Source organism: Schistocerca americana, chromosome 5 (assembly GCF_021461395.2).
Source record: "Schistocerca americana isolate TAMUIC-IGC-003095 chromosome 5, iqSchAmer2.1, whole genome shotgun sequence".
Classification (NCBI taxonomy): domain Eukaryota; kingdom Metazoa; phylum Arthropoda; class Insecta; order Orthoptera; family Acrididae; genus Schistocerca; species Schistocerca americana.
Window position 1 is genome coordinate 349,593,684 of NC_060123.1, and position 24,332 is coordinate 349,618,015.

General features: G+C 39.4%; 1 protein-coding gene across 2 annotated transcripts in view; it reads left to right on the forward strand.

Annotated features, from left to right (window-relative positions):
• Positions 1 to 24,332, forward strand: part of LOC124615439 (rho-associated protein kinase 2) — a 209,116-nt gene that overhangs the window by 11,486 nt on the left and 173,298 nt on the right. The window lies entirely within an intron of this gene.

Sequence of the window (24,332 nt, forward strand, 5' to 3'; positions counted from 1 at the left end):
TAAGAAAGAATATACTTACACTTGTTTGTTAAGTATGCAGCAGATATATACTTCACAATTTATTTATTCAATTAATTCATTGAGTGCTGGCTAGAGTTCACAATGCCAGTGGTTTCTTTCAACTGCTGAAAAATAGTGTGTGTGTGTGTGTGTGTGTGTGTGTGTGTGTGTGTGTGTGTGTGTATGTGTGTGTGTGTGTGTGTGTGTGTGTGTGTGTGCGTGCGTTTTTTTTTTTTTACTCCAGCTCGCCAAACGATAACTTCGAAAGCTAGCAAGTTCTTTTCTTTTGTATGTGCCTATTGACAGTTCATCGTCATTACTCATCCAAGTCAGAATTAATCATGACTGCGCTTTAGTGACTATTTGTGCTCCTAGTATTTTATATAATTATTTAATCATTGAATGAGCATTATAACCTGTCTGGTAAGAACTTCTCAGTTGTGGTTATTTGTTAAGTGGAGACCGCATACCACTCTGTGCTCACTTCAAGCAAACATTGACAATGTGCCATTTTCTGACGCAGTTTACATTTTAATGTATGTTTGCCATCTGAATTATAAGATATCGTAGCGGATGCAGCATGAGCTGTAGATCACATTTTACTTTTTATTCATCATAGTAATATGACGAAGGAAATTTAACTTTAAGCAGCTTGAGCATACTCATTAAAGAGTAAAAGTTTTCAACCTTTCCTCTACTCCAGTCTATTAGACTCTGAATATTATCAACTTCATCTCTATCTGGTAATTGACCAATTAATGTTATGTATGAACTAAGATGTTTTGTGTCCTAAAGCAACAACAACAAGATAACACTGATAATAATTGTAATTGTGTAATGAATGTTTAAAGTTCTTAAGTCATCCAGGAGGAGTTTGAAGTCCCTGTCGGGTGTTCCTACTTTAGGCTGTCTGTGGTTTCTGTTAATTTTTCTGTCTAATGGTGAAGTTATGGTTTTTGCAGTAAGACCACAGCTGCTTCTTTTTGAGTATATAGCTTACATTAATCTGCAAATGCCTTCAAGTAGTCTTGAGCATTTCGTGTATCTCAGATACTCTTAGTTGTTTGGATTTTGTGAATTCAGGTTTGATAATGCCAGAGGACACCATTCAATTTGATAATGAAATAGTTCATTTTACAGCAATTGAGGATTTTAGTTGTTTGATGTTGAGTTTGCAGAAAGTAAAATTCTTTGAAAAACTAATCGTACTCAAGGTGAACAATTTACGTGGAAAGAGCATTGTGACCAACTGAGGTGGTGCAGGGAGCTCGTATTCAGAACAATGGCAGTTCAAATTACCATCTGACCATCCAGATTTGGGTTTCTTGTAATTTCCCTATATTATTTTAGGTGAATCCTGGGATGGTTCCTCTCAGAAAGACATAGCCGATTTCTTTCCTCATCCTTCCAAAATCTGAGCTTGTGCTCCATCTCTAATGCCCCAGTTGTTGATGGTGAAACATAATCTTCTTTCCTGTTTTTGTTTGAGATTTGTTTCCCAGGCTAGAAACTTGTTATGAAATAAGCTTTGAGGAACATTTTTAAGTACAGCTGCAAAATGTTTATTTGGGGATGTGAAAGCCCTATTTGATTGGGTGTGTGACTGATGGAACTTCAGAGTTCGACTTTGTAAGCTTAGTCGGATAGTGTACTACCATCCTTGTGTATCAACACACAAACCAATAACATAGATTGTAACAACAGTTACCCTGAGCAAGGAACCAAGTACTTTTCTATTACATTTGTGCAGGTTTGATGCAGGAAGATGTTTCTAGTGGTGGTGTGGCATCCTGTCCAGTTGAGGAGCCCACATAGGCCACACTGTGGAAAGTTCCATTTTTCCATTTTGATATTAGGATATGGCACAAATCCAAGAATAGCTGACATAGGTGTTACTGTGCTAGTTAATTAGTGTCAGACATGGCGATAGACATGCTGATCACTTTGTGCCATCAGTATGTGGTAGGTACCATATTTACCCAATTATAAGATGAGGTTTCTTTCCCAAATTCATCATTCATCTTATATTCGCAGATTAAACTATTGCTGCTGAGGTCAACATTGTTACATTGTTTAATAGAATGTATAGGGGTCAAGACATTAGTACAATTTATATGCCAACTAGCTCCACAGATGATGAAGAGATTAAAGAAATGTTTCAAGAGATAAAAGAAACATTCAGATACTTAATGAAATCAAATATTTGATTTTCATATTTACATCTACATCAAGGTGGTTACTTTGCTATTCACAATAAAGTGCCTGGCAGAGGGTTCATTGAAGCACCTTCAAGCACTCTCTCTACCATTCCACCCTAAATGGTGCGTGGGAAAAACGAGCACTTAAATATTTCTGTGCGAGTCTTGATTTCTCTTATTTTAATGCGATGATCATTTCTCCCTATGTAGGTGGGAGCCAACAGAATGTTTTCGCAATCAGAGGAGAAAACTGGTGATTGAAATTTCATGATGATAATAATAATAATAATAATAATAATAATAATAATAATAAAGATTTTATTGTCTTTAGGCCATTACAGCAATTGAAAACGTCAAATGAAGTTACAATTTATAATACAGTGTGATAAGGTATTGACTACTGAAATATTTTAGCTTATATTACTATAAATGTACAGTGGGTCATCTGTTGGATTACTGCATTTTACAGTTGAAGAATTCATTGATATCATAGAACGGGTGGGCAATAAACCATTCATGCAGTCTTTCTTTGAATGTATGTTCAGGAAGATCCTGTATGGCATGTGGCAGATTATTAAATAGCTTGTGCCCTGTGGTTTCATAGCTATTTATTGATTTTGATAGTCTGTGGTAAGGCGTGTATATGTGTTTGATGCTTCTTGTGTTGTAACAATGTACATTTTCTCTACGTTTCACATCTTGTAGGTTCTTCTTCGTAAAGATTAAGACATTGTATATATAGAGGTTTATTACAGTCATAATTTTTTGTTTAGTAAATAAGGGTTTGCAGTGAGCCTTATGTGAAGAATTTGTAATTATCCTAATGGCTTTCTTCTGCAATAATAGGATGTCATGTATATGATTACAGTTACCCCACAAGATAATGCCATAGGATATTATACTCTGGAAAAATGCAAAATAAGATGATCTGATGTATGTTTCAGGTACACAATTTCTGAGTTGTCTTAATAAATAAATTACTCTAGATAGTTTACTACTAATATAGTTTACATGTTGGCCCCAGGATAACTTTTCGTCTAAATAAACTCCCAGGAATTTAACAGAACTAGGGTCATCAGATAGTGGCTTGTCTCTTAGAGTGAAGATTATCTGCTGAGTTTTATTTTCATTTAGCAGGAAACTATTTACTCTGAACCAATATGCTGCATGAGTGAGTGTATTTTCAGCACAGGTTTTAAGATCATTAAGACTGTTACTGCTATGGAGAAAAGTCGTATCATCTGCATACAATACAGTGGTGGATCTAATAAACGAGGGGAGGTCATTGATCATTATCAGAAACAGGAAGGGCCCCAGTACAGATCCCTGAGGCACACCTACTTTAACATTTTCTATGTTTGACATTTCCTTACCAACACAAACTACCTGTTTACGGTTGTTGAGATAAGCTTTTAATAGTCTGAGACTGTTTTCTTTGATGCCGTAGAATTCTAGTTTCTCTAGTAGTGGCATGTGCTCAACACAGTCGAAGGCCTTGCTTAGGTCACAGAATGAGACCTGAGCAAAGCCTTTGTTCTCAAAAACTTTGAGGATGTAACTGACTACCGTGTTGATTGCATCAATGGTCGACAGATTCTTCCTAAACCCGTATTGTGTAGCATTAATTATTCCTAGATTCTCAAAGTGATATGATAATTGTTGGTACATGATGCATTCTATTACCTTGGAGAATGTGGGTACTATTGAAATAGGCCTGTAGCTAGATGGAGAGTCTTTATCTCCCTTTTTGTATACTGGGACGATCCTAGACAGTTTTAACTCATCAGGAAAATATCCCTCAAGTAAGCACTTGTTTATGCAATGGGTTAAGGGGTAGAGAATGCAGTCACACACTTTTTTTAGCAGGTTGGATGATATGCCATATATATCTAAGCTATCAGATGATTTCAGTTGTTTTATGACCCCTTGTACATATCTAGGCGATACTTCGGAGAAGGTTACCATGCTTGTATTTAGTGGCTGTCTACCCCAATTTTGGGAGAGTAACTCTGATGGACTAATGTCTGGTTCGATAATTGCGTCTCCTATTTCTTTCACTGAATTAATAAAAAACTCATTGAGTGTTTGTGGTGGGATATTAATTTTGTCTTTTTTAGTATCTCTGGCAGCACTGTTAATTACTTTCCAAGCAGTTTTGCATTTATTGGTGGAATTATGTATGCTGTTGGCATTGTAGGTTTTTTTGGCTTGCAGGATGGCTTTTTTGTATTCATTCCTGCATTCCACATAGGCTGATTTGGCACAGTCAGACTTCATACTATTGTATATGTTGTACAGTAACAAAACTTGTTTCTTTAGATCTGTTAGCTGTTTAGTGTACCATATATTTTGTCTGTTTTGAGATTTGGATTTGTGGCTGCTGTCCATTATTTTGATTTTCTTTATGGGAATACTATGGTTAAATAGGGTCAAGAATGCATTAAAAAAATCTATCAAATATTATTTTGGCTGGCAGATCATTACTTGATGCGTAATGTCCATCAACACTACAATGGCCAAACCAGTCTCTGTCAGCAAGGGAATTACGAAATGTGTTAATTTTATCCTCAATTATGGGTCTGGTAATCACAACTGTTGGGACAGGTCTGTTTGCATTGCTCCTATTGAGGGGAATTTTACTTGCATAATTTAGAGATACGGAGTCATGGTCAGAGAATGGGAACACTACAACTTTGCATGTGTTTTCAGTGGTCTTGAAGTTTACAAAGATGTTATCTAAACATGCTTTGTTTCTTGTGGGCCTGTTATTAACATGATGTAAATTGTATTGTCTTAGCAAGTTTTCCAGATCTGCAACACTACCCTTACATTTAGTAACATCAAAATCAGCATTCAAATCACCACCTATTGCAATATCATAATGTAGCCATTTAATATTACTTAATTCACTCAATAGCATGTCCATTTTTTCTAAAAATATGTTAATGCTTCCCTTTGGTGATCGGTACATGGATACTACTATTAGCTTATGACTATTAATGATTATACCCGTAACTTCAAAGTGCTGTTCATCACTCAAGGAATTTAGGTCTAGTTTGGTTATTGTACAATTGAGTGACTGGTTGGAATAAATTGCCACACCACCTCTAATGTGCTTTTTCCTAGAGTAGCTATTTACTATACTAAAATTGTCAAATTTGGCAACTGCAAGTTCATTCTCATTAGCCCAGTGTTCACTCAGACAAAAAATATCAAACTGGTTATCAAGTCCAAACTCATTTATGATAAGTTCTTTATCTTTCAGTCCTTGAACGTTAAGGTAACATATTTTAAGATCCATGCTCTTATTGCTTACACACTGAACATTATGGTGATTGGTTTTCAAACGTTTTTCAGGGCTTATCTTTTGGATTTCTGCCTCGTGTTGCCTTTTACTAAAAAATTGTTCACTTGGAGTGGTAGCACATCTACTGTTGTATACCTACTCTTCCCTCCTACTAGAGGAATTGATGTAACTGCTGTTATGGTGTCTGGAGTCACTGTTGTGGCATCTGGTGACTGAGGAGATAAGGTGGTTGCTTCTTCTTCTGCTGCTGTTGAATCTTGCTGGTGAAGTGTGATAGGTACTGCTGCTGCTGTAGGCATTGTTGTGGCAACTGGTGACAGTGGAGATTTGGATGTTGCCTCATCTTCTGCTGCTGTTGAATCCTGTTGATGAAGTGTGGTAGGTATTGCTGCTGCAGCATTTGTTATGTGTGTGGGTACAATTGCTGCTTCCACCTCTACTTCTACTGCTGAAATAGAAGTAACCATTTCTTCAGGCTCTGCTTGCGTCAAGCAAGGAACTGGAAGAGCAGCAATTACTTCTTGGTTGTCAGATGCTTTCAGTATCATGCTGATGTTTTGGCACAGAATCTTCTTGCCTCTGTTATTAAGGTGCATGCCATGTCTCGTGTAACAGTCTCTTTGCAAGGAGTCCATACTTATAAAATATGCATTTTGGTAGGCCCTGCAAATCTTTGAGTATTGCCTGTTTGCTTTTATGATTTCCACATTCACACATGACCATTCCGAAAGGTCATGCCTATGTGGAATTCCGACTACAAAAACTGATTTCTCTCCTGTTGAATTTAGTATTGCTTTAAGGTTTCGTGTTGCACTGTGGAGGTCGTTTTTACATACATTATTGGCTCCTGCTATGACGACAATATGACGATCATTTTCAGTTTCTATGTTTCTAACGAGTTCTTGGATGGGTGCACCTGGTTTGACAATACTAGTTGCTTGTATACAATGACTGTAACGTAGTATTTTTGCGATCTCACGTCCATGGCTATCAGAGAATATTTTCACTTTGAGTTTGTCTTCACGTTTATTGCGGAAGTTTCTGCTCATGTGCTTGTCACTATATAGATTCGGCGTGTTGTTGTCGTCACAGTTTTCCGTGGATTCCACATTTATATCTGAATCTAGTGCATGAAAACGGTTTTTTGTTACCACAGTAATTCTACAGTCACTGAGTTTCACACGACCAACCCTTTTTGGCCTAGTAAACATATGTTGCCTTGTTGTTTCTGCCTTTAGGCCTATATCCACTTCAGAGCACTCGTTTATTGTAGGTAGGACACTGAAACTGCTTTTATTGCCGCGGTTCGTTCCATTCGTTGTATTTATCACCTTTCCGCTTCTTTCTTCCGTGATCATGCTAGTCCTGTGCTCCCAGTTCCGTGTTTTACTTGCTTTGGCGATCGGGATATTACGCGCCTTTTTCAGTTCGGCATTTTCATTTTCTAAATGCGCAATGTCCCGCCTTAGTACATCTACAATTAATTGCAGGCTTGATACACGTTCATTTAGCTTCACTATTTCACTGTTATAATTTATGTATGTTTCGTTTTTCACCACACAAATATAACTTTTGTTCACTTTCTCACTATAAACAACTGTACCGGACGCCATGATGTCTAACTATCAAATGAGATCCCTTTGCAACAAAAAACCACTGTTGTTTTAATGATTGCCACTCCAATTCACGTATCATATCTGTGGGACTATCTCCCCCATTTTGTGATAATCCAAAATGAGTTGCCCTTCTTTGAACTTTTTCGATGTCATCTGTCTGTCCCATCTGATGTGGAACCCACACCACACAGCAATATACCAGATAGGGCAGAGAAGTGTGGTGTAAGCAGTCTCTTTAGTAGACCTGTTTCACCTTCTAAGTGTTCTGCCAATGAATCACAGTCTTTGGTTTGCTCTACCCACATTGTTATCTATGTGATCATTCCAATTTAGGTTAATTGTAATTCTAATCCCTAAGTATTTAATTGATTTTACAGCCTTCAGATTTGTGTGACTTTTCATGTGATCGAAATTTAGCTGATTTCTTTTAGTGCTCATGTGAGTAACTTCACATTTTTCCTTTTTCATGGTCAATTGCCACTTTCCACACCATACAGATATCTAAATCATTTTGCAATTTGTTTTGGTCATCTGATGACTTTACAAGATGGTAAATGACATCGTCATCTGCAAACAATCTAAGAGGGCTACTCAGATTGTCTTCTATGTTGTTAATATAGACCAGGAGCAATAAAGGGCCTATAATACTTCCTTGGGGAATGCTAGGTATTACTTCTGTTTTACTTGATGACTTTCCGTCTATTACTAAAAACTGTGACGTTTCTGACAGGATATCACGAATCCAGTCGCACAACTGAGGTGGTATTTCATAGGCATGCAATTTGCTTAGAAGATGCTTGTGAGGAACGGTGTCGAAAGCCTTCTGGAAATCTAAAAATATGGAATCAATTTGACATCCCCTGTCGATGGCGCTCATTACATCATGTGTGTAAAGAGCTAGTTGTGTTTCATGAGCATGATATCTTCTGAATCTGTGCTGACTGTGTCAATACACCGCTTTCTTCGACGTAAGAACACAGTATATGGTCCAAAACCCTACTGAAAATTGATGTTAGTGATATGGGCCTGTAATGCAGCAGATTTATCCTATTTCCCTTTTTCAGAATTGGTGTGACTTGAACAATTTTCCAGTCTTCAGGTACAGATCTTTCTATAAGCGAGCCGTTGTATATAATTGCTAAATATGGAGCTATTGTATCAGCATACTCTGAAAGAAACCTGCCTGGTATATAGTGTGGACTGGAGGCTTTGCCTTTATTAAGTGATTCAAGCTGAGGATATATACTTCTATGTTTCTCATCTTGGCAGTTGTTCTTGTTTGGAATGCAGGAATATTTACTTCATCTTCTTTGGTGAAGGAGATTCGGAAAACCGTGTTTAATAACTCTCTGCTTTAGTGGCACTGTCAACAGTGACTTTACTATTCCTATCATGCAGTAAAGGTATTGATTGTGTCTTGCCACTGGTGTGGTTTATGCATGACGAGATTATTTTTGGGTTTTCTGCCAGATTCCAAGACAGAGCTTTGTTGTGGAAATTATTAAAAGAATCTCACATTGAAGCATGTGCTATATTTTGAACTTCCCCTGCAAAACATTGCCAATCATGTGGATTTTGCCTTCTTTTAAATGTGACATGCTTTTTTTTTTTTTTGTAGTTTCTGCAATAGCGATCTGACCCGTTTTGTGTACCATGGGGGATCAGTACCATCACAAGTTAATTTATGTGGTATATATCTCTCAATTGCGGTTGATACTCTCTCTTTGAAATCATTCCACATCTTTTCTTCGCTTACATGATCAAATTGGAAGGAGTGGAGACTCTCTCTTAAAAAGGCATTAAGAGTATTTTTTATCAGATTTTTTTAAATAGATGTACTTAGTGTTTTCTTTTTGATGGTTATGGGTGTTGCGGTACTGAGCCTAGCAGCAACTGTGTTGTGGTCGCTAATCCCTGTATCCATCATGATGCTCCCGATTTGTCCAGAATTATTTGTGGGTAAGAAGTCAAGTATGCTTTCGCAACCATTGACGATTTGAGTGGGCCTTTGAACTAATTGCTCAAAATAATTTTCTGAGAAAGCATTCAGTACAGTTTCGGATGAAGTTTTATGCATGCCGTCAACTTTAAACATATAATATTTCCAGCATATAAAGGGTAGATTGAAGTCACTACCGACCATAATTGTATGTGTGGGGTACCTATTTGAAATGAGACTCTAGTTTTCTTTGAACAGTTCAGCATCTTCTGAGTTGAGGTACACTTGATTTAAAAAGAAATGGTCATCATTAGCATTGGGTTCTGATTTTGGCTAGCACAAGACTGTTAAGCAAGCTCAATACCACCACAAACATTTACATAGACCTTGAATTTCCGCAGTGTGTACTTAACAATTTTTTAAAAACAGCGCGCAACTCCCTGCCTTCTGTGGTTAAGTTTGCATGAGTGGCTGCTATTATTAATAAAAATCTGCATATATTACGCAGAATTTTGTAATAAAAACTAGTTCTTAGAGGGCCTGATGGCAACTGGTTTAATTATGTGTCAATTTTAAAAGACAATTAATACCTGAGATATTTCTGTTTTCATTAAAAGTAATAGATTGCTTTGCTTATTTTTCATTAGCAAGGCAAAGCTAAGGAGATTCTCGTCATCTGCTGTTAAGCGGCCAATCGAAAATGTACTGATCTCAATGCAACAAAAATGTTAATGATTGAAGATTTAATTTAATTTCACTGGCTTTAGAATATTGAATGAGAAAAACAGAGAATTCTCCTGCATTTGCATTTACATTTAATAAATGATTTAATAAGAATAACTGTTTTGCCAGCGTAATGGCCAGCCTATGCTGCAAGAGAAATCGTGGTCTCCTCCGGAGCACGTGCTAAAACAACAGATTTACACAAAATATTGATTCACTTTTATGAGAAGTGCCTGCTACAGAAAAAGTAAATGTTATTATATGGAAATATGTTAATTCTGAACAGTTGTACAGAACTTTCACACTTTTACATCCAGCCAATCGTCCATACAAGAATCGAAGACAAGAGCTTCAGTAAGATTTATCTTTAGTTCTTTAGAAATTTCTTTCTTTTTTTTTTCAAAATGTTAATGCTCATTGCACAAAACACATCACATTTTAACACTTCTAGCATCACATGACAAATTATTCATCAGAATAAAAAACTAATTTTGTTTTTTTAATAAATATATGTGGCGTTCCGCCACACCGTACTCTTTCACAGGATTTTATTGGGGAACTGGAATTTGTAATAGGAAAAGGAAGAGATGAAAAAAATAGTAGGTGAATATGGATTGGAGGAAAAGAATGAAGGAGGAAGCTGTGTGGCAGAATTTTGCACAGACCATAATTTAATCATCACAAACACTTGGTTGAAGAACATCTAGTTGCCGAAAATGCTGCAGATGGCTTCAGTAGCTGCTTCACTATGCGGGCCATTAGGATACTCCCTTCCTGCACAAGTTTCTCTGAACTATGCACATGGAAATTCTCTCTCCAGCTATCTTATACTTGTGCAATCCGCCCTGGCCTAAACCTCCATTAACCTGTTCGCACTGTCTCACCTTGCCTTTTCCCTTCTCTTGTCCACACCACTTCTTATCTGTCCAGACTATGCACAACATTCTCCCACCATCCTTCTCTCTCTCTCTCTCTCTCTCTCTCTCTCTCTCTCTCTCTCTCTCTCTCTCTCTCTCTCTCCCTCTCCCTCCCTCTCCCCCCTCCCTCCCCCTCCCTCCCCTGCCCCACTTTTCAACCCCTCTTCCTCCTCTACCCTCCCTTTCTCCATCATCTTCACTTTTCTCTCTTTTTACACCCTCCTTTCCTTCCCCCCTCTCCCTCTTCCTACATATCTTTTTGCTCTACCCTCTGTACTCTTTCCATATTGTTGCGTGGCCAGAGTCATCTGTCCAAAGAATTTCCTTTTTCTCGCCTACCCCTGTCCTTGCGTCCTTTCATATCTCGTCCCCACCTCCATCAGCTCAGGCAACTGCTTTCCGTAACTAGTCTTGCTGTGACCATGGGATAGTGGATTTTGATGGTTGTGTGTGTGTGTGTGCGTGTGTGTGTGTGCGTGTGCGCGTGTGCGTGCGCGTGCGTGCGTCCTTGTGTGTGTGTGTGTGTGTGTGTGTGTGTGTGTGTGTGTGGAGGGGGGGGGGGTTGTTTATTACTTTAGCTAGAAAAAGAGCTATTGCTCAAAAGCTAGTGTGAATGCTGTTTCTGTTACTTGATTGTGTGCTCCATATATCAATCTGCTACAGGTAAGTGGTTGTCTTTCCTCTACTTTATGTAAAGAGTAACACAGTTATTCTTGGTTACATGTTTCTTTCTTTAACTTTATACAGTCATCTTCATGTTTCCAAGCTTTCACCTAAGATGAAAGTGTTTTGTCTCATTCTCACTCTGTGTCATGTTGCTCTGGTCGGTCAAGCTGAAGCCTTTGTGTCCTATCTACATTCCACTAAAATCCCTGAAGGTGACACCCTCTAAGCAAGTGTACCTTTCTTCCATATTATGAAAACAGCTTCCTTCCTTCTAGCACCACTACGAACTTTACTTCAAAAGTCAATAAAATTCATCTGGGCGTGTGATTGCCTTGTCAATGTGTAAAATTCTTTGACGTTTTGGCCTCTGTTGCAAATGGTCTACCTCAGAGTGTCTTTGCTGCTGAATGAGAGAAGTTTTGGTTCTTATGTACTGGTGGAAGAGGCTGTTATTGTAATGTGATAGGGTATTGAGGGTGAGAAGGAGGGATGTTAGCTGTCCTTTATTGGTGTTTGAATTACTTCTTTTCATTGGTGGAAATACACATTCTTGATTGGTGTTTGCTTAACTGCTTATTGCTGCTGTTCTGCAGTGCTCTTACTCGTGGCAACAAGATGCTGGAAGTCAGTACCCATCTTCCCTATTCTTGTTGGCAGATCAGTTGGCTTTTTCTATCACCTCTCTCTAGTCTTCCTTGTGAAGGTAAGAAACTGTTTCAGCAGTCTGTGGGCTTTTTGAAATTCTGCCTGTTTGCTACACTCATCCTGATGTTATGCCACTGCTGACTTGATACATTGTCTTACTCAGATATATCTTTCATGTTCAGATATTCGTGTGCTGATCGGTCGCCCTGTCTCGCCTACACTAGTCCACACTTGCATCCAGTTTTGTAAACTCCAGCAGGATATACCTTGTCAGTTGCATCTTTCATTGAGCCAAGAACATCTTTTATTCTGTAGCTGCTTCAGGAAAATCGGTTTGATACATGCTCGACAGAGCATATTGTCCACATGTTCATTTAACCTTTGAACACCCAGCAGCAGGGCAATGTTTAGTCCTTTCTTCTGTACTTCCCTAGAGCCTTCATCCTTTGTCTCTCTAGTTTTATCTGTCATCTTCATCTCATAACCATTGGCCCCAGAAATGGTCCAGAGGTTTTGTAGTTAAGCTTTCAGATGTTCTTCATGCTAATTCTGTGCACCCTCTTGGTTAAAATGTGCAGGATGGATTTCTTCTGTGTAGGGTGTTGCTGGGAGGAGTTGTATAGGTACCTGACCGTGCTGCTGGGTTTTTTACACTGAAGTGCCGGAGTAACTGGTGCAGGCATGCGTATTCAAATACAGAGATATGTAAACAGGCAGAATACAACGCTGCAATTGGCAATGCCTATATAAGACAACAATTGTGTGGCACAGTTGTTAGATCAGTTACTGCTACTCCAATGGCAGCTTATCAAGATTTAAGTGAGTTTTAATATGATGTTACAGTCGGTGCACGAGCATGGGACACAGCATCACCGAGGTAGCAGTGAAGTGGGTGTTTCCCCGTATGACCACTTCATGAGTGTACCATGAATATCAGCAATTCAGTAAAACATAAAATCTCCGACATCATTGCTGCTGCAAAAACATCGTGCAAGAATGTGACCCACGACAGCTGAAGAGAATCATTCAACATGACAAAAGTGCAACCCTTCCACAAATTACTGCAGATTTCAGTGCTGGGCCATCAACAAGTGACAGCATGCAAACCATTTAATGAAACATCGTTGATATGGGCTTTTGGAGCCAAAGGCTCACTCGTGTACCCTTGATGACTGCATGACACAAAGGGGCCTGTCAACACTAACATTGGACTGTTGATGACTGGAAACTTGTTGCCTGGTCAGAAGAGTCTAGTTTCAAATTGTATCGAGTGGATGGATGTATGTGGGTATGGAGGCAACCATGGACCCTGCATGTCAACAGGGGACTGTTAAAGCTGGAGGAGGCTCTGTATAGGGGTGGGGCATGTGTAATTGGAGTGATATGGGACCCCTAATACATCTAGACATGATTATGTCAGGTGACACATACGTAAGCATCCTGTCTGATCACCTGTGTCCATTCATGTCCATTGTGCACTCTGATGGACTTTGGCAATTCCAGCAGGACAGTGCAACACCCCACACACCCAGAATTCCTACAGAGTGGCTTGAGGAATGCTCTTTTGAGTTTAAACGCTCCTGCTGGCCACCAAACTCCCGAGACAGGAACCTTATTGAGCATCTCAAGGATGCCTTGCAATGTGCTGTTCAGAAGAGATCTTCATCCCTTCGTACGTTATGGATTTACGGCCAGCCCTGCAGGATTCATGGTGACAATTCCCTCCAGCAGCACTTCAGACATTAATCAAGTCCATGCCGTAGTGTTGCGTCACTTCTAGCGTGTTTGTGGGCACCCTATGTGATATTAGGCAGGTGTCCAGTTTCTTTGGCTCTTCAGTATATATGCTCTGTGGCCAAGTTTACCATCAGGCTTTCGGTTAGCTTCCATGTTGAGAAAGGCAGCAAACTATTCTTTTCTATCTCTGTAGTGAATTCAGTTTTGCTGTGCTGCTGATTGAGATGCTGGTGGAAGTTCTGTAACTCTTCTTCTCCAACACATTGGAGCCAGCAGTCTGAGCATAATGAGGGGGATTGGAGTGCAGTTTCTTTAACAACACCATCTATCTGTTCATAGAATTTACTTTTTCAGCTGAAGGAGATGGTCATTAAACAGTGGAACAGTAGCTCCCAGTCATTGGGTGCCTTGTGTTCCTCTAAGTTGTTCACAGTGTGTGACACTGGTTTATTTGTGAATAAGGACTTCGCATCAAATCTGGCCCTTAAGTTCATAGCCGAAATACACTTTTCTATTAATTAAAAGTGCTACAAAATGGGTGGAACCCTTACTGTAAGACTCTGCGTGGCTCACTAAATGTCAGCGCTTCAGAGCCAGTTCTTTCACTAGTCTTTTGGTTGATGAATTAGTGTTATTCACTGTGGGTTTAAAGGGAAAGCCTCTTTGTGGATCTTTGGTACACCATATATTCCTAATGCCTGTGGGACTTTTGGGATGAGGCTTCTATCTTTGTCAAAGCTAATTCTAATTTTCTTTATCAGTGTTGATTTGATTACCTTGGCTATTGGATCCCCCTTAAGTCCACTGTCATGGACAGGTACCTACACGTCTCCTCCCACAACCACCCTGTGCAGATGGAATCTGCCTGAACATTTTAGCTAAAAGGAGCCACAGGATTAGCGATGCACATCTGGAGGCAGAACTAGAAAACCTCAGATCCATTTTTGGAGCCAATGGTTATCGGATGAAGGTGATAGATAAAACTGGTGTCAAAGGATGTAGGCAATAGGGAAGAGCAGAAGGAAGGACAGAACATATGTTGAAGGTATCACTGACTGTATGGGCAAACTTTCTGCAGAACAGGTATCAGGCTGAGTTTTCAAAGCAGCAACAGAATAAAATGTGTTCTTTGCTCATTAAAAGATGCAGTTGACAAGCTACATGCTGCTGGAATTTATGAAATTGGGTGCAAGTGTGGACTAGTGTATGTAGGCAAGATGTGGTGACCAGTCAGCACACGGATATCTGAACATGAAAGATATATCCGACTAAGACAACTCACCAAGTTAGTGGTGGCAGAACACGAAGACAAATGTGCCAAAACGATAGGCTTCTGAGAAGCATGCATACTGACGAAACAGCCTCTTACCTTCAGGGGGGAAGGTTAGAGAGGTGTTAGAAATAGCCAAGTGACTCATCAACATGAGTAGAGAGGACGAGTTCTGACTTCTGGCATCTTGGCTGCCAGCAGTAACAGTGCTACAGAACAGCAGCTCATCTGAAGCAATACACATATGCAGGAGCATTGAAGACCACAGCAGTCATAGGTACACACAATACTGGAATGTCTCAGCTAGTACTAGGCAGCAAGTAAACAGCAGGATATGTAAAATCCCTCCTCCTCATGCTCGGTACCATATCAGATTGTGGTATCAATCTCTCCACCGCTATATAACAACCAAAACTTCTCTCATTCAGCAGTTAACTAAAACACGCTGAGGAGGACCATTTGCAACAGTGGCTGAAAAGTCTGAGAATATTACATAATGACAATGCTGTCACATTCCCACAATTATTTTATTGACTGACAATGGCTACGGAAGCCTAGACTTACGTTTGCTTCAAAACTCTGGTTACTTCCTCAAAAGATTCTTCACTATATATTTTCCAAAATAGTACAGTATACTTCTCAAAATACTTTCATAACTACATCGTCTTTCCTATATACTCTCTACTTCAATCCAAATCCAGTAGTCTTTAGTTACCTACTTTAAGAACTGATACATATTTCCACAAAATGTTGTACTCTTCAGCACCAAGTGTTTCTGACATACTTATTCCACCACTGATAACCTTTTCGTCATATGCTTATTACTTACTTTACAAAATCCATCATGCTTTCTTATATACGAGGGTTGGAACTTAAAAATAGCGGCAACTATTTATTCACAATCAATACAAAAGAGTTACATGTTTGCACCTGTTACTGTCCTTCAAAGTAGCCACCAACGCTGCATAGAACCCGTTGCCAGCAATGTGGAAGGCGTAGTATACCGGTAGCAGAGCCTGTTCTGTTGATGGTGCAAATGGAGCAGTCTAAAGTTATAGTGATTCTCATGTACGACTGTGATGGTGTTATCCTAATGCATTACATTCCTCCATGGCAGACCGTCAGTGCACAGTATTTCTGTTTGTTTTTGGAGCATCACCTGCGACCAGCTTTGCCAAAGAAGCGGCGACACTGTCTGCTCAACCCACCCATTATTTTGCACGACAATGTGTGGGCGCATACAGCACAAGCTGTGGATGCTCTGTTCGGTTGATCGGACTGGGAAGTTCTGTACTATCCACCATACTCCCCGGAATTAAGTCCTTGTGACTTTGATTTGATTCTGAAGATGAAGGAACCTCTTCGCGGCTTTCGCTTCAGAACTGTTATAGAGATTTGACAGGCAGTAGATCGCTCCATTTGCACCATCAGCAGAACAGGCTCTGCTAACGGTATACTACACCTTCCACTTCACTGGTAACAGGTTCTACTTAACCCTGGTGACTACTTTGAAGGACGGTAATATGTGCAAACATGTAACTCTTTTGCATCGATTGTGAATAAGTAGTTGCCGCTATTTAAGTTTCAACCCTCGTACAATCCTGAATGGTGTGTAGCTCATTTCTCTTAAACATACCTCCCTGAGAGCGAAGAATGTTAAAGAGGAATAGATGCAGTTCAGAATGTCAGAAGAGGAAGAGTGACAGCAGAAAAAGAGAATACAGTATTATTGCCAGTAATTGGGGCATCTGGCAATCATAGGTCACCTGGCATTGCAAAGAATGCAAGTCCCCTGAGGCCATTATCCCCAATTTCTAATGGTAGTGCACCTATCTTTACTGTCTATTTAATTATGAATGACTTCTGATTCCCATGGTTTCACTAGTATTTTATACCCAAAATCATTATACCTTTCAAACAATTCATATTTTCTGCAATGTCTTATGGGAATAATGTCCTTTTCGTCTGGCATCAGTTTCTTTTTCCCTGAAATGATACTCTTAATTTCCTTCCGTATATGTCCAGAATCATAGATTCCTCAGCAAAACCCAGTTTTCTGTTATACTTAATAAAAAGAACCTGCACATATCAGTGTGTCAACACTTAACCTACGAATTATGAAAAAGTTGCTATAAAACTGGACCCTTCTTTGGCAACATTACATCATGCTTAACAAAAACCTTTACTTTCTCCATTATGACAATTATTTGAGATCCAGAAACAGGCGTTGTTGTTGATGTTTTCTTATTAGGTAGAGCCGCTATCCATTTCTGACTCAATGCATGTAGATCAACCCAGCTGTCAACTAAATATTGCACCTATTTTTCCTGTACTGACAAATTAATAACCAGTTGTCCAGTCTCCTTCCTACAACTATTAATTGCAGAGTCTTCCAGCAAATTGTACACAATTTCCTTTGGCTCAAAGCTTTTTTCATTTCTAGAAATCACTCGCATATTTGCAGAATTGCTTCAAGTATCATCCCTCTTAACATTAGTCATTTTGTACAATAATGACAAGTTAAAATACTTCATTAAATCTGAATTCACTCTTACTAGACTTCCACAGATGCTTCTCCCGCTTTGTTCTCTTTCACATCTCTGCGTAACAACCCTTCCTTATTTGTGCTCTCCCTTATTCGTGACAAGATTCCTCATCTGTTTTTCTGTGTTTCTGATTCTTCATTTCTTTCAGTGAATCTGTATGTGGTGTGTGGGAAGAGTAATGAGACTGGGAACATTGTGAGTGATCTTGCAATGCTGTGTTGTTCTACTTGTGTAGACTGGTGGGTCCATTCCTTCCTGATGCACGGTCAGAGTTTCAGCTATGTACAAGCCATCACATGGTTTTTGAAGGTGCCATCTGTGAAACTATGTTTTTGTTGTGTGTTACAAAAATAGGACAGCAGAATTTAGAGCAACATTATGCAACCAAGTTTTGTATTAAATTTGGAGAAATCAAAAGTGAGACCTATGAAAAGTTGAAACAGACCTATGGGGAACATTCCTTATGAAGAGCACAAGTTTTTTGCTGGCACAAATTAAGTTTGGAAGGCTGAGAACATGTTGAAGATGAACCTCACTCAGAGAGACCTTCAACCTTGAAAACTGATGAAAACATCAAACATGTGTATGTTCTAATGAGATCAGACCAATGTTTAGCAATAAGGGTGATGTGTGACCTGCTAAACTTAAACAGTTTCACTGTATATCAATTTTTGACCGAAGGCCAAACATTTTGCACATGTGAAAGGTTTGTGCCAAAATGGTGCCAAAAAAATCTCACAGCTGAACAGGACAATTGAAAAAACGTGCGTTGATCATTTTGAGAGCATTGCCAGTGACCATGAATGGTTCATTTGTGTCATCACAGGTAATGAACACTGGATTTTTGAGTACAGTCCTGAGACAAAGCCCAAAGTGAAAAGTTGCAGACTGTGACATCTACTTGATTGGAAAAAGCTTGAATGAGCAAATCAAAGATCAAAACAATGCTGCTTTGCTTTTTTAACAGTAGAGATATCAAGCACAAAGAATTTGTTCCTCCAGGACAAACTGTCAGCCACTTTCATCATGGAATTTTTGACCCCAAAAGGCATTCCTGTTGTTCCACAGCCAGCCAGAGTGGCTGAGTGGTTGTAAGCGCTACAGTCTGGAACCGTGCGATCGCTACGGTCGCAGGTTCGAATCCTGCCTCGGGAATGGATGTGTGTGATGTCTTTAGGTTAGTTAGGTTTAAGTAGTTCTAAGTTCTAGGGGACTTGATGACCTCACAAGTTAAGTCCCATAGTGCTCAGAGCCATCTGTTGTTCCACAGCCTCTCTGTTCACGAGATTTGAATCTTTGCAAAAATTTTGTTTTTTTGAAATTGAAAATGTCTTACAAGACCATCATTTTGAGACTCTGGAGAACATTGAAAAGAATGTGACTGACATGTTAAAGGCTCTACCAATTGAAGCCTTTCAGCACTGCTACCAAGACTGGGAGCAATGACTCTACCAGTGTATAGCTGTTGAAGGGAATTACTTTGAAGGAGACAGTATTGTTGTTTGGGGGAAAAAAACTTTGGTAGATAAAAAAAAAAAAATAGTCTCATTACTTTTCTTTCAGAAAGACGTCCAAACCTTCATTAAATATTTGTGTTTTAACTACACTCATTTTGCTTTTCTCGGTTGTAATTTTACTTGCTTTACCTATGTGTTCTCTTCTTCCCATAGTCCCTGTTCTTAAAATGTATGGCTAGTGGATTCAAGTTACTACTTCCCTTTCTACAAATGATTTATAGATTTAGTTCTCCATATTCTGGAATCCTGCACCACTTTCAGCTTGTATCCCCACCTGCTGTTTAAGATGTAGGTCTGTGTTGCCATGTATTGGTGCTCACAGTCTGTAAATAGTTTCTCACTGTCTGTTACTTTGTCTTGGTACTGGAAAGTTGTGCTAACTTCTTGCCACACCCCCACTCCCCTTCCCCATTATTATATCTGTTCCGAAACATGTGTATCCCCTTGACTTCAACAGTTGCGTATTTCCTGTATTTTCTTGATTCCTAAAATTTGGTTCACCTGCCTCTCTTTCTGCATTTATTTTTCTGCCCTTTCTAAATAATCAATAAACTTTCCAGTGTCATGTCTAGGAGCTGCAATGATTTTGTTTTGCTAGTTCATGAGTAATTTCCTATCCAGACCCATTACAGTTTTCTCTGGATCCATTTTATTAGTTAAATATACAGATTTATCATCTATTTTAAAGCAAACTTCTTTACACTTTTCTTTTCTAGGATTGAAATTTTCGCCAATTCAGATAGTGTTTTCCACTGCATTTGGTTTTGTCTACCTCCCTAATATACCTTGAAAAAAGCGCCCTTAAACTTTTCCAAAGTATCACACTTGTCATTAGTAGTAACTGTTCATATTCTCGCTTCCCTCAAAAATTCTGAAATAATGTATCCAATCTTTTGTCAGGCAGTTTGTAATCAAGGCAAAACATTTGAAAAACTGTTCCAAAACTCTTTTGGGTGAATGTTACTGGCAGGACCAATATCAAAAATTGTCTGTTAGTTACAGAAGCCATATCATATTACTGTGACAAAATTGCTTTCTGTATTAGTAGTAGCTGTTCTAATGTTCTTTTTTACATTACACAATCTACTGTCATGTTTATGCAGTACATTTTCTGGTGCATTAAGTTGACTAGTCAACTGATCCACATTAGCTTCCACTACATTCACATGAGCAGATACATTCTTTTCAAATGGTTCACGTTTCTCACTTTCAACAGTAATTTTACTCTTCAAAGCTTCATATTTACTTTTACAAACAGATTCAACAACCTTAACCTTCTATATTACTTTTTGTATACAATTACTCTTTCATTGGCTACTCATTTACTCCCCTATGTGATTTCACTATTTACATTTTCTGAGGACTATTTGCATTTTGTGTCAACTTGAGAAATTCCTTCCTTGATTTTGCTATGAAACATCTGCAACTCTTTTTTTCCAACTTTGTTTAAGTCAAAAGGGTAACTTATCAGTATCTGAAAGATTTGAAGCTTTTGAGCTCATTATCCAAGCTACTTATTTTACTTGATTGTCTATCAGTTTTGTGATTGATGTTTTACTTCACTTCCTTAAAATTTTTATTGACATCATAATCTCTCTCTCTCTTCCCCCCCCCCCCCCCCCCCCCCCGCCCCCTTAGTGTACATTAGTGTGGCAAACATTTCGTGGATGCACTCCAGTCTGCTTTTTTCAGACGCTATTTCCTATTTTTCCTTCTTAATGGGCAAGAAACCAATTTGATATCTGCTTCCATTGTTACCTGTTCATATAAATCAATCTGATTAGTGGAAGCCACCTCAGAATGACTGGTGTCCATCAGGTGATCATTGTCAAAATTGAAACTAGCACTCGTAGTTGTATTAATTGATACATCCTGTTTCAAATCTACCCTCACAGTTGGAGATAATTGCTTTACATTTTAGCAGAAGCCTCATTTCCTTCTATCTCTTCTCCCTGTGTCTTTCCTAGAGAGCTAGTTCAGGTTCCACCCACACTGCAACACACCGCTTCCCCATGCTTCACTACCATTGAATTATCATTCCGTTCTATACTGACATTTATTTAACTCCAGAAAGCACCAGACAAAATAAACAAAACTTGTAGGCTGCAGTACCCAACATACTGTCACTGTGAATTCGAACAATGCACTGTGCAATACCAGAACACAAACACCGGCCTGTTATGGATGCTGTCAGCCCCCCTCCCCCGTCAGCCAATTGCTCAACAGCTCATATTACACTGCTTCTTCTGTTGTATGATTTATACCTCCCAGCAGCATCACATTGTAGTAAAGAACGACTTTCGCCACATGTATCTTCTTTTATTCTTATGTCTCACTGCTTTTCTATCATTTGCTCGCTTTGCTTCACTGTTCCTCGTCCATCACTTTCTTCTTCTAGTTCTGAACTCTTTAACAGCTTCACTTAATTCAAAATATGAAATAATTTCTTTTCCCAGAATAAAATACACTGCATGTGACTGTGCAGTTAATGCTCTGACTTCCTAATAACATAGAAAGTACTCACTTTAGTAGCCAATTTAAGGTTTTAACTCAGACCTCATACAGAAAGAGCAACATTTTTCATCAGAGAACAATGTACAAAAGCACATGGCGTGTAATAGTGTTGAATACTTGTTCAAATACTATGCCAATGATCTCTTTTAGACTCTTGAAAGTTTGTGGTTATGACTGCTCACCATGCCATGCAGAATTTGTACCCTCCAAAAGGAAAGTGTCAGTTTTTACTAAAAAATTAAATATTTCACAGATGTCATCCACAAATGATGATAAACCTTTATTAATAGTTCATATTCTTGAAAGAACCAGAACTTCTTTTATGAAAATGCTTAGAGTTATGGGCTACATGATCTCTTGTCACAGGAGGAGACCATGGACTCCTTCCAACTTGTGCTCAAAATTCCTCTCCTGTGTGCAGAAGGTCTGTTCTCTGATTGGCTGAATAACACAGTAGCCAGTTGTCTTCAATTTTGACCCACTGTACCCAATACTCTCAAGGGTTGGACCAATCTTATGAAAAGGATAGATCGCTGCTTGCCATATAGAAGAGGTGTTGAGTCGCAAACAGGCACAACAAAAAGACTGCTAAAGATGTGAGCTTTTGGCCAAAAGGCCTTCTTGTGGAGTAGACAACACACATACATTTGTGCAAGTACAACTCTTCACACATGACCACTGTCTCTGGCCACTGTCGTCAGACTGAGCAGCTGCACATGAAGGGAGAAGCAGTTTGGATGGTGGGTGTAAGAAGAAGGCTCTAGTGGGGAGGGATAGGTATATGGAGGTGAGGTGGGGGACGGCAACATGCTGCTTGTGGCAATATGCATGAATGTGTCGGGGGTAGGGTAAGGCTGCTGGGTGCAGTTGGGGTGTTCGAGGGGGGAGAAAGGGGAATGGAAAAGGAGGGAGATAGAGGCAGGGAGAAAAGACACTGGGTGTGATGGTGAAATAGAAGGCTACATAGTGCTGGAGTGGGAGCAGGAAAGGGGCTAGGTAGGTGAAGGACAGGGACTAGTGGAGGTTGAGGAGTTATGGGAACGTGGGATATATGGCAGGGAAAGTTCCCACCTGTGCAATTCAGAAAAGCTGATGTTAATACGAAGAATCCAGATGCCACAGGCTGTGAAGCAATCATTGACGTGAAGAAGATTGTGTTGGGCAGCATGCTCAGCAACTGAGTGGTCCAGCTGTCTCTTGGCCACAGTTTGTTGGTCAGTGGCCATTCATGTGGACAAACAGCTTGTTGGCTGTCGTGCCGACGTAGAATGCAGCACAATGGTTGCAGTTTAGCTTGTAGATCACACAACTGAGCTTTCATAGGTAACCCCGCCTTTTATGGAATAGGTGATGTTTGTGACTGCAGTGGAGTTGGTGGTGGGAGGATGTATGAGACGTATCATGCGTCTAGGTCTATTATAGGAATATGAGCCATGAGGCTTGTAGAGTGTATGTGCAATACTAGACGTGCAACAGCAAGCAAGCACAAAATGACAGATGGCACTGTCGCCAACATGGAAGCACATTCAAAGCCACTGAGCATCAATGCGTATTGCTACACCACAAGGCAGTCACCTGACTGATAAAAAAGAAATTCAAGACATTGAGAAAAATATTGAGCAACATGTGAATTGATGTACAGGTGCAGTTAAGAATTTTTTACAGAAATTAAGAACCATTAATAACCATCTAGAAAGAGAAGATTAAAGTTCTATGTGCAATGCATAGTATGGATCATGCCTGGCAGGCTAAGCGTTTCTGGAACTCCATAAACTGAAAGGAAAAGTAACCTTCAATGCTTTCAACAATGCACAGAAGAACTGCAGCAAGTTGGTATTCCAGAAGTGTGGTTGGAAACGGTGATAAATTCAGATGTATTGTGCACAAAACTTGAGGTTCAGAGTGGAACAATAATCCATAAAATAGAGGGGACCTGTTGTGCAGGAAAGAAAGGCTTTACATGGTAGGCTGAGGTAGGTTTTCAAAGCTAACTGGAAAAGTAGACTGAAAGCCAGCAAATGTTTTTGATTAGTGATACATAAGAAAGAAAAAAACTAGTTGATCAATATTTTGATAGAAGTGCCCATAGAAAGAAGAAGACCATCAAACATAAACATAGCCAAAGCCTTGCAGACAAACAAAAATTACGCGAAGTAGAAATGTAGTGTGAGGAGGGCTATGCGAGAGACGTTCAATGAAGTCGAAAGTAAAGTTCTATGTACTGACTTGGCAGAAAACAAAATGTCCAGGCTCTCTGTGACCAAAATGGTGCTGAAACAGAGGATGACAGACTAAAGGCCGAAATACTAAATGTCTTTTTCCAAAGCTGTTTCACAGAGGAAGACTGCACTGTAGTTCCTTCTCTAGATTGTCGCACAGATGACAAAATGGTAGATATCGAAATAGATGACAGAGGGATAGAAAAACAATTGAAATTGCTCAAAAGAGGAAAGGCCGCTGGATGTGATGGGATACCAGTTCGATTTTACACAGAGTACACGAAGGTACTTGCCCCCCTTCTTGCAGCGGGTTGCCGTAGACCTCTAGAAGAGCGTAGCATTCCAAAGGATTGGAAAAGCACACAGGTCATTCCTGTTTTCAAGATGGGACGTCGAACAGATGTGCAGAACTGTATACCTATATCTCTAACGTCGATCAGTTGTAGAATTTTGGAACATGTATTATGTTTGAGTATAGTGACTTTTCTGGAGACTAGAAATCTACTCTGTAGGAATCA